This window comes from Poromitra crassiceps, assembly GCF_964638095.1.
Source record: "Poromitra crassiceps genome assembly, chromosome: 12".
NCBI lineage: Eukaryota > Metazoa > Chordata > Actinopteri > Beryciformes > Melamphaidae > Poromitra > Poromitra crassiceps.
The window spans coordinates 37,201,805-37,213,474 of NC_139632.1; the positions used below are offsets into that span (position 1 = coordinate 37,201,805).

At 46.7% G+C, this 11,670-nt stretch overlaps 1 protein-coding gene across 1 annotated transcript in view; it reads left to right on the plus strand.

The window, feature by feature from the left end:
- The window catches only part of ptprfa (protein tyrosine phosphatase receptor type Fa), a 292,771-nt gene that overhangs the window by 169,442 nt on the left and 111,659 nt on the right, over positions 1-11,670 (plus strand). The window lies entirely within an intron of this gene.

Consider the following 11,670-nt stretch of genomic DNA (forward strand, 5'->3'; position numbering starts at 1 on the left):
ACTAACCTTTCCATTTGACAAACGCGTGGAAATGCTGAGTCTAATTTATGCAATTGTCACATAACGCTTTAGAGTGTTCCCATGACTCGTGTCCACAACACGTCATCTGCATTTCAAAGAGTTGGCTCATTTCACGCAGTTCTGTGTGTGCGGCGCGCGTGCTGCCTGCCTCTGATCCCCGCTGTCTCTCTCTCTCTCTCTCTCTCTCTCTGCCTTCCTGCCTCTCTCTCTCTCTCTCTCTCTCTCTCTCTCTGCCTTCCTGCCTCTCTCTCTCTCTCTCTCTCTCTCTCTCTCTCTCTCTCTCTCTCTGCCTTCCTGCCTCTCTCTCTCTCTCTCTCTCTCTCTCTCTCTCTCTCTCTCTCTGCCTTCCTGCCTCTCTCTATCAGTCTGTCTGTCTGTCTTTCCGCTCAGTGTGATGACATGGCTGCGTCCTGCTGCGTCGCTGGCTTGCCAGGCTCAGGTGTCTGGAGAATGACACGCTCGGTCTCTGATAACAGGTCCGGGGCGCTACTGTAGCTAAATGGCCGTGCATAGCGCACGCTTTTTTATTACCGTCGCCGGAGAAGACAACTGGGAAACGCACCACGGCACAGTGGTCGTGTCCATAGCTTTAAGAGCACTACAGCAAATCCTAATACTGCAGAACCACTTGTTTCTTTAAGACACAATGAGCCATATCAGGACCAATGAGCCCAAAGAGTAATGGGCTCTTTTCTTGAGCCACTGGAGAAAAATCTAAGTATCATTACATGGAGGTGTTGGTCTAGGTCAGGGGTCCCCAACCAGTCGATCACGGGTCTACTGGTCGACCGCGGACTGACCCCAGGTCGATCGCGAGGGGTGTCAAAAATCTATTATTAAAAAAAATTAAAATAATAATAATAATCAAATAAAATATAATGGAAGTACATGCAGTTGTTTATTTTAATTATGGCTCATAATACAATGCAATTCCAAATGCACTTTTATTTTAAAAGTAGCCACACAGTGAGAAAAAAGAAAGTGAGAAAAAATAAATCATGTATTGGGGAAAAAAAGTGATGCATCGATTTAAGATGCATCGAGATGCATCAAGATGCATCGATAATCGTAATCGTAATCGAATCGAATCGTAGCCCTCTGAATCGTAATTGAATCGAATCGTGAGGCCAGTGAAGATTCACAGCCCTAATGTCAAGTGGTTGTGGCACAACGAGAAAGTGTTGTGAGGTTAGTTACTGCAGGCTGGAAACGATGTGTGCGCGTTTGCGATGTTGAAACTGGACTGGTAGATCTCGGGAGGCTGGCTACTTGAAAGGTAGATCTTGGGTCAAAAAAGGTTGGGCACCCCTGGTCTAGGTAGTTTAGGTGTAAAAGCACTCGCCGACCACCAGGGTGCATCTGGGTAGTTTAGAGGTAAAAGCACTCGCCTATACCACCACGGAGACCCGGGTTCAATTCCCGGCAGCGGTACTTCCGGCTTGGTCAGACATTCCTACAGACACAATTGGCCCGTGTCTGCGGGTGGGAAGCTGTTGAGCGGGGTATGAGTCCTGTACTTGGGATGTTCATTTTGAAAATTTTCCAAAATCGATAATCGGTGAAAATTAACGATCAATTATCGATTATCGATCATATTAATACTTAGAATTTTTTTTATATATATATATATATATATATATATATTTTTTTACAAAATGAATGCCTATGGCAGAAAATACGAAAGACAACGTGTTCTCCTCAATGAACTCTTTATTTCAATGTGTCTCCTCTCCAACACTGCTGTCCCCGGCGCATGCCGGTGTGAATTTCCCATGTTTAAAACAGTTTTGTTGGCACAAAGGCCCGTGCCCAGCCAGAAAACTAGAGACTATATGAAGCTCCACCTCACGTTAGTCGGCTGTGCAATGGAGTGGGGCGAGGAGGAACGAATTCCACCCAAACCTAGTCCAAAAAAAAAAAAAAAAAAAAAAAAAAAAAATTAATAATTAAAAAATCGATCCAAATGCCACAGGATCGATTCCAATCCTTAACGATCAATTATCGATTTTCGATAATTGATGAACATCCCTATCCTGTACGCTGCACTAGCGTCTCCTCTGGTCGGTCGGGGCTCCTGTTCGGGGGGAGGGGAACTGAGGGTAACAGCGTGTTCCTCCCACGCGCTACGTGCTTCCTGTGAAACTCCTGGCTGTCACGTGAGAAGAAGCGGCTGGCGATCTTCACATGTATCGGAGGAAGCATGTGGTAGTCTACAAGTCTGCCCAGATCGACAGAGGTGGTGGCAATTGGCCAAGTACAAAAAATATATATATATATCTAAAAAAAAGGAAATATCAATGCATACAGTAAATCGCAGAAATACATACCCAGTCATCACCATCGTCTTGAGACGTCTTAAGATGTCTTAGTGACCAAAACCAAGATGTCTTGAGACATTTTGTATGGTCAAGATGTCTCAAGACACCTTGAGACTTAAACTGAAGACATGCAGTCATGTCTTAAGACATGAAAGTGCACGTCTTGAGACATAAGAGATAGATTTTCTGTGTCTTGAAGACATTGAACATCTTAAGACACATTTTCTATGTCTTAAGACATGAAAGTGCACGTCTTGAGACATACGATTTTCCGTGTCTTCAAGACTGAATATCTTAAGACATTTTCTATGTCTTAAGACATGAAAGTGCACGTCTTGAGACATACGATTTTCTGTGTCTTCAAGACTAAATATCTTAAGACATTTTCTATGTCTTAAGACATGAAAGTGCACGTCTTGAGACATATGATTTTCTGTGTCTTCAAGACTGAATATCTTAAGACATTTTCTATGTCTTAAGACATGAAAGTGCACGTCTTGAGACATACGATTTTCTGTGTCTTCAAGACTGAATATCTTAAGACATTTCCTGTGTCTTAAGACACTGCATATCTTAAGACATAACTTTGCCTTTTTTAAATTGGACTAATTTATATTGATATGTAACACATTCCAAATATATGCATACCATGACCCATAGGCCCTTTCCACAGCAACCGTTTTGAGGTGGTAAAGTAGGAAGTAAAACAGGTGTAACCAATAACATTGATGAGGGCTACTGGCACTGGGACACCTGAATGGAATGGAACCATCATTAATGGTATGGTTACACCTGCTTTACTTCCTGCTTTACCACCTCAAAATGGTTGTTGTGAAAAGGGTGTGTGTGTGTGTGTGTGTGTGTGTGTGTGTGTGTGTGTGTGTGTGTGTGTGTGTGTGTGTGTGTGTGTGTGTGTGTGTGTGTGTGTGTGTGTGTGTGTGTTAAAGTTACAACAGCCTTTTGGAAGCATAGTTTGTACTGTGAAACTGCTACAATCCAGTAGGTGGCGGTAATGCAACTTTAATGTTGCCAACCGCCAAATGTTGCCAACTCCAAAGAAGAAGAATGCAGAAAGCTGTCTCGGCTGGGTCTGAGCTCGCGCTGCACTCGTACCGGGCGGCTGGTACACCATTGTAGATGGCAGAAGCAGCGTTGCCAGTGGATTTACTTCTACATAATATTATTATTTTCAAGATGAGTCAAGTGTCACCGAGCAGCTACATCTATCCATGGTAATGTAGGTAAGCTAACCAAACCATTATTCATGTTCTAGTGTGCCATTTCTGTTTCAATGGTCCGTTTAGCTGAATAAGCTAGGTTAGCACTGTACGCTAACGGCTAGCAAATGAGTGCTATTTAACAGTGACGTTTGTATTTTGAATGACATTTTGTAGTCATGAAGGTGGGTTGACTGCAACTGCATGCACTTTTGGTTTGGCAAGATTTGTTTTGTGTTGTTCAGTTATTTTAACTTAAAACATAGTTTTATGGTTGCAACTTGTAAGTGTCTGTCAACAGTGTCTTAAGACACCTGGCTAGCTATGTCTGCTGTCTGTTTGACAGCATTTTGTGCTGCAACTGAAAGTGATCAAATTGTATGAATTTATAAACTGATTTGGAGTGAAATTAATAATGCATCTCTACTAGTTTGTTCATCATATACATTACTAGGCGGTTATTATTATTATTATTATTATTATTATTATTATTATTATTATTACTGTTAGTGAGTTTCCTTTTTGTTGTTCTGAAGGAGGGGACCCCTACAAGCATGAGGGAGGCTGGCTCTGTGTTGCAGAGAAGAGGAAGCTGAGAGGAAAGATCACCACCACCCAACGGCGCAGGCGCCCCTCTTTGTCAGTGGCCATCACTGTTCAGACTACTGTGCCCACCAGCCCCTGCCCCACCCCTTCCCCTCACCTGTCCCACCCACCCCCTCACCTCCACAATAACTTGATCCGCAAGTATGTATATTCTTATGCACGATGTTGCTGTTGACTATTAGGATTTGGATATGGAAGTATTTTGTTTTAAGATAATCCACAGCTTCTGTGTGAAGGGTGTTGCAGCCAGTAGAGAGAAGAACCCCTTGCAGACTGTGAGGAATTCAAAGAGGGAGCAACGCTTTGTTTCCCACTTTTGGCAACCCAGACAACATGCTGGAATAGGGACTAAAATCAACTGGTACCAATGGCCAATAATGTGAAGCTGCTGAAAATAGGACAACTTCTCCAGATACTATAGCATGTAAGAACTGTACGTTCTCCACTCACACTCAATACAGTAGCTATTTTTTGTACTACAGAACAATGTACATTTACTAAATGTACATTGTTCTGTAGTTGTATCTATGTAGGCTTTTTATATAATTTTTTAATAATAAAATGCTGCATACTCATGACTACATTGTACATGTCTTGTTATTATTTTGTTATAATAATAATATAATGTAGTACTGTAATACTGTGTTACAGTATTAGATATTTCATGTGAAAAGACGTTGTTTTTGTTTTTGTCATACCTGACAGTTTTGACTGCTTTGCTTCCTGCAGCCTTCTTCAGAGACGTCACGTGATGTTGCTGTGACGTATATATGCAACATCACGTGACGTCTCTGAAGAAGGCTGCAGGAAGCAAAGCAGTCGAAACTGTCAGGTATGACAAAAACAAAAACAACGTCTTTTCACATGAAATATCTAATACTGTAAAACTAAGTCAGACGTCATGAACCTTTTTGGATTATTTAGATGTGTTGAAATGTGTTGCATATCCTTTTTTTGTTATCAATTATTTTCCAATAAGAAGAGAAGTGCAAGAATACATTAATAACATTTACAATATCAATTCAGTTCAACAGTTCAGTTCTTCCCCCCATTTATTCTTAATACCCTCCCCCCTAAGTGGGAAATGTGTTGCATATCTTATGTTGAAAAGTACTTTACATCTGTGTCTTTCCAACGGTGTCTGTTGGAAGAGATAATGTTGGAAGATGTCTTGAGATCACATTGTTTTGTTTTTCATTTTTTAATCCTTCTTCATCCCATATATTACTAATGTGCTAAATAAAGCACATTAGTAAATATATGGCAGGAAAAACTAAGGGATTAAAAAGGGAAAAACAAAGCAATAATGTGATCTCAAGACATCTTGGGACGTTGATATTTCCAAGACATCTCGAGACATCTTAAGACGCATGTCTATAGACACGTCTTATAGACATGTCTTCAATTTTCAAGACGTCTTAAGATGTCTTGAAAAATGTGTCTTAAGACATCTCAAGACATCTTGGGACGTTGATATTTCCAAGACATCTTAAGACATCTCGAGACATCTTAAGACGCATGTCTATAGACGCGTCTTATAGACATGTCTTCAATTTTCAAGACGTCTTAAGATGTCTTGAAAAATGTGTCTTAAGACACGTCTTAAGACATCTCAAGACATGGTGATGACTGGGTATGTAGTGGGAGGGGCTTAGTGGCGTGGTGCGCAGCCCCTCCTCTGCTAAAGGTGGCTGCTGGCTTGTGATTGGCTCCAGCCGCTGCGACGACTTACAAATGAACTCTCTCTGTCTCTGGCCCCTTCCTGATTCCTTCCCTTCCTCTCCCTCTTAACCATGTTAGCCTTCCCAACGTCTGGATTCATTAGATTCCCTCGTGCTGTTATTGTGTTTGAGTTGTCTGCGTCTGTATTCTGAGCATGAGAGAACGAGGGAGAGACTGTGTGTGTGTGTGTGTGTGTGTGCGTGTGCGTGTGCGCGTGTGTGCGTGCATGCGTGTGTGTGTGTGTGTGTGTGTGTGTGTGTGTGTGTCTGTCTGTCTGTGTCTGTGTTCGGAGTTATTACTTTAGTTCCAAAAGAAGCAGATCCTTTGTGCCGTCTCTTTATTGAGTTGGCTCGACTGATTGAAATTGACTGGTCTGTCCGGATGTGCTTTTTTGGGCAACCTTGTTTTATGGGTCATGATGGAGACAGGTCTGAGTAGTTTTCCTCTCCACAGCGTTGTAGCTGCTAAACCATCCTGATGTCACAACTCACATCCTGTGCATCCTTATGCAGATCAGTCTGGCCTCCAGCCCCGCCCACAGCCATTTACAGAAATTACAAAGTGCACGGACCAATCAGGAACCTTGCCTCGCAGTTGACGACGTAACCCGGCCAATCGGGGACGCCGCAGGCAAAACAGTATGGCGGCTCCCCGAAGCAACGAGCGGTAATGTTAACGTTAGTAGAGTAAACACAGCCATAAGTGCAGTTACTGCAGACTCAATGGACGCTTTCACATAATGAGCTGTTTGGTCCGCTTGAAACGCGCCAGAGTTCGTTTTTCTCGGATAGTCCTCTTCGTTTGGGGTGGTGTGAAAGCTCAAACGAACTCGAATATCTAACTTCTACCTCTAACCACCATTCCATCTCTGCAATCTATTGATTTGTATTTGTTTTTGTTCTTGTTATTTAGTTCTGTTTACTGTATTACTTTTCTATAATAATAATAATGATTGGATTTATATAGCGCTTTTTCTAGACACCCAAAGCGCTTCACAGGAATCATTATTCATTCACACCATTCGTACCTATGTATTGTAAAGCGTCTTTGAGTACCCCAGAAAAGCGCTATATAAAACTTATGTATTATTATTTTATTATTATTAACTCTGGTGCGGAACAAACAACAACAACAACAACAACAACACATTGTTGTCTCTCAACAGGGCTCGCCTTTTCCCTCGGTACGTACCGCCTCGTTCGTCTCATCTGCAGAATGAGATGTTCAACAGCTCGCTGCCTCATCTGCTGCTCATATTGAGCACGTTCTTGTAAAATATTTATTTGACAGTAACACCAAAGTAAAATCAGAAATCCCAATATCGCAGGTGGTGTTGCTCCATGGTTTGTGTTTCGCAGATTACCTTGTGTTGTTCAGTTCAGCCCTCCTCAGCCAGGCAAGAAGCCTGCTGGAGAGGAGAGATTTCCCTTCTCTATTCTGTCCAATAGACGAGTGACTGTTTCGACCACGTGACATTGTTCAGAAAGTTTGGTGCGCTTTTTGCAAAACACATGCAAATTGCATGTGTGAAAGCGAACCGGACCAAATGAAAAAGGCAACAATGTCGTAACTTCACCCCACCTGAATCGCACCGAGTCCACCAGCTTATATGTGAAAGTGACCAATAACAACAATTAAAACAAGAACAAGAGTACAGTATGCACCACCCGCGCAGTTTCTCAGTGGAAAAGACATTTTCGCCGTTCTTCCGAGTGGATTTGGTGATGCCGATTGGCTGAAGGAAGGGTTGTCTGTCAAGGAAGTCAAGTTCTCCCGCCCACTGAAATGGCTGTGGACGACTTGGAGTCCAGACCGATACGTCCTGTAGAGTGGAACAGAACGTGAGATCACATGATCAGGATGGTTTTGACCAGGCTTATGTTTTATGGGTTGAAGCCTAATAATTCAGTCATAATGGAGACATCCTCTCCCACTCCACTAAACCCTCCACACATATCCTCTCTCTCCCATCCTTCTCTCTCTCTCTCTCTCTCTCTATCCCATCCTTCTCTCTCTCTCTCTCTCTCTCTCCCATCCTTCTCTCTCTCTCTCTCTCTCTCCCTCTGCCTCTGCCTCTAGAAAAACACATTTTCTCTCTCCTGCACACCCACTGCATCCTAATCTCCCAGCACACTCGTCTCATCTCTTTCCATCTCTCTGCGCCCCATTTGACTCTGAGCTCTCGTCGCTTGCTGGATTTCTCTCCGCAGCATCTGTCCATTCTCTCTGCGCTCTCTCCCCACATCTCTCCTCCTCCTCCAGCCTCCCCACGTCTCTCCTCTCCTCCTCCAGCCCCCATGTCTCTCCTCTCCTCCTCCAGCCCCCACGTCTCTCCTCTCCTCCTCCAGCCCCCATGTCTCTCCTCTCCTCCTCCAGCCTCCCACGTCTCTCCTCTCCTCCTCCAGCCCCCACGTCTCTCCTCTCCTCCTCCAGCCCCCATGTCTCTCCTCTCCTCCTCCAGCCTCCCACGTCTCTCCTCTCCTCCTCCAGCCCCCACGTCTCTCCTCTCCTCCTCCAGCCTCCCCACTAACTCTCCTCTCCTCCTCCAGCCCCCACGTCTCTCCTCTCCTCCTCCAGCACCCACGTCTCTCCTCTCCTCCTCTCCAGCCTCCCCACGTCTCTCCTCTCCTCCTCCAGCCCCCACGTCTCTCCTCTCCTCCTCCAGCCCCCACGTCTCTCCTCTCCTCCTCCAGCCTCCCCACTAACTCTCCTCTCCTCCTCCAGCCTCCCACGTCTCTCCTCTCCTCCTCCAGCCCCCACGTCTCTCCTCCTCCAGCCTCCCCACTAACTCTCCTCTCCTCCTCCAGCCCCCACGTCTCTCCTCTCCTCCTCCAGCACCCACGTCTCTCCTCTCCTCCTCTCCAGCCTCCCCACGTCTCTCCTCTCCTCCTCCAGCCCCCACGTCTCTCCTCTCCTCCTCCAGCCCCCACGTCTCTCCTCTCCTCCTCCAGCCTCCCCACGTCTCTCCTCTCCTCCTCCAGCCTCCCCACGTCTCTCCTCTCCTCCTCTCCAGCCCCCACGTCTCTCCTCTCCTCCTCTCCAGCCTCCCCACGTCTCTCCTCTCCACCTCCAGCCCCCCACGTCTCTCCTCTCCTCCTATCCAGCCCCCACGTCTCTCCTCTCCTCCTCCAGCCTCCCCACGTCTCTCCTCTCCTCCAGCCTCCCCACGTCTCTCCTCTCCTCCTCCAGCCCCCACGTCTCTCCTCTCCTCCTCCAGTCCCCACGTTCTCTCTGCGCTCTCTCCCCACTAACTCTCCTCTCCTCCTCCAGCCTCCCCACTAACTCTCCTCTCCTCCTCCAGCCCCCCACGTCTCTCCTCTCCTCCTCCAGCCTCCCCACGTCTCTCCTCTCCTCCTCCAGCCCCCACGTCTCTCCTCTCCTCCTCCAGCCTCCCCATGTCTCTCCTCTCCTCCTCCAGCCCCCACGTCTCTCCTCTCCTCCTCCAGCCCCCACGTCTCTCCTCTCCTCCTCCAGTCCCCACGTTCTCTCTGCGCTCTCTCCCCACTAACTCTCCTCTCCTCCTCCAGCCTCCCCACGTCTCTCCTCTCCTCCTCCAGCCTCCCCACGTCTCTCCTCTCCTCCTCCAGCCCCCACGTCTCTCCTCTCCTCCTCCAGCCCCCCACGTCTCTCCTCTCCTCCTCCAGCCTCCCACATCTCTCCTCTCCTCCTCCAGCCCCCACGTCTCTCCTCTCCTCCTCCAGCCTCCCCATGTCTCTCCTCTCCTCCTCCAGCCCCCACGTCTCTCCTCTCCTCCTCCAGCCTCCCCACGTCTCTCCTCTCCTCCTCCAGCCCCCCACGTTCTCTCTGCACTCTCTCCCCACTAACTCTCCTCTCCTCCTCCAGCCTCCCCACTAACTCTCCTCTCCTCCTCCAGCCCCCACGTCAGTGCAGCCTGCCAGCTCCGCCGCCTCGCTGTCTGTCACACACGCACACCCCATCCTCATTCCCGCTCCCTGACACCTCGCTTAAGGCGCGCTGGGCCTTGAAGGCTGCCGGCTGACTCTTAATTTGTTCTAATAAACTGAAATGACGCCAAACTCCTGAGTTAATAATTGCAGAGTTTCTGCATTTTGCCACAGCTATATCAGTGCTCTTGATGGTATGGGCAAAGGAGCTGCGATAATCTGCTGAACCTGGTTTCTGCTACATCTACTCGCCTCCAATTTGGATCCTTCAACACCTCTCAAACGAGGATTTTTGGCCTGTACGTCCCCCCCCCCGTTCCCTGAGATCTCTATCCAATTACTGCTCAGGCATTTCCCTGCTGCCCTGAGCCAACGAGCTCATGATGTGAGCGTAATAATTGCCTTCACGTGTTGGATTCTGGGAAATGTGCAAAAAGGAAAGGAAAAGGCCTACCAACATGAGGGTCGCAGGTTCAAGCCCCCTGTGTTACCTCCGGCTTGGTCGGGCGTCCACTCCACACAGGCACAATTAGCCGTTTCTGCGTGTGTGTGTGTGAAGTCAGTGGGGGTATGTGTCGTGGTTGCTGCACTAGTGCCTCCTCTGGCCGGTCGGGGGACACCTGTTCAGAGGGAGGGGAACTGGGGGGAATAGCTTTGTTCCTCCCGGTGAAACTCCTCGCTGTCAGGTGAAAAGGAGCGGCGGGTGACTGCACATGTATCGGAGAAAGCATGTGCTAGTCTACGACTCTCCCCAGTTCGGCAGAGGGGGGTGGAGCAATGACCGGGACAGCAGAGGGAATTGGCCAAGTCCGATTGGACAGAAAATGGAAGAAAAATCTGAAAAACACTTTGGTATTTTCCCAAAAAGTAGATAAAAATGTAGATGATCTGGCATCAGGGTGTTATACAGAAGAACACAAGAGGTTAGGTTGGCCAAACAAATTCCAACTCAGTCTCAGCCGACCTGTTCCCTATATTCTCATTATTATCCATCAATATTCAATATCAATATCAAATTCTGACCAAAATCTCATCAATTGCCTCACCCAAGAGCTACTTATGTTTTGCTTGCCTGCGTGTGCGGCTGTCCAATACAGACCTGTAGGCCAGTGGACACGAAATACGCAACACTAGTACTTATTTCAGTCAATGCCTCCAGACTTCAAACTTCAAAGATGTGTTTTGTTTGCGACGGCCTTCTGTTTATTATATCTCTGTGTATCACATGGTTCTTTTGTTGCTCTACACAGACAGACAGACAGGCTTTGTGTTTTGCTGTGAACACTGGAGTCTTATCGACGTTTTGCTCCAGAGGTTGATGCTTGATTGTTGAAGCTTTGTGGAGATATGAGGTGAAATAATTCCAATTAGACCAAACTGCATCGTGCCGAGACACCGAGCGCTGGATGGTGTTTTCTACTGGAGCTCGCTACTAACACGTCTCTATCTGTGTAATCATCTCTTAATGCAGGGTATCTTAACCTTTAACACTGCCTTCCTTCCTTCCTTCCTTCCCTCTCCTCTGCTATCTCAAATTTCACTAATATCCAGACAAAGTCCTCTGGGTTTTTTTTAATTGAAAATTCCAATTTATATTCATTTGCGACTCCCCTGGAAGCTGACCAATCATTCTAGAAGAATCTTCACACACCCATTTCAATATCCCTCAAAGTAGAAAGTGTGGGCACACTAAAGCAGCCTCCCAGCATCCTCTGGGTGCTCCACATCACAAGCTTTGAACCTTCAAAGGTAGCCAGCAACCTTCACATTACCTTTGAACTTCTCCAGGCCTGCAACTATCTCATCAGGACAGGAGAATTCTAAAACTTTGATGTTGTTTATCAGATCGGGGCCTGAGGAGCGATTTGGGTTTTAGAAGTG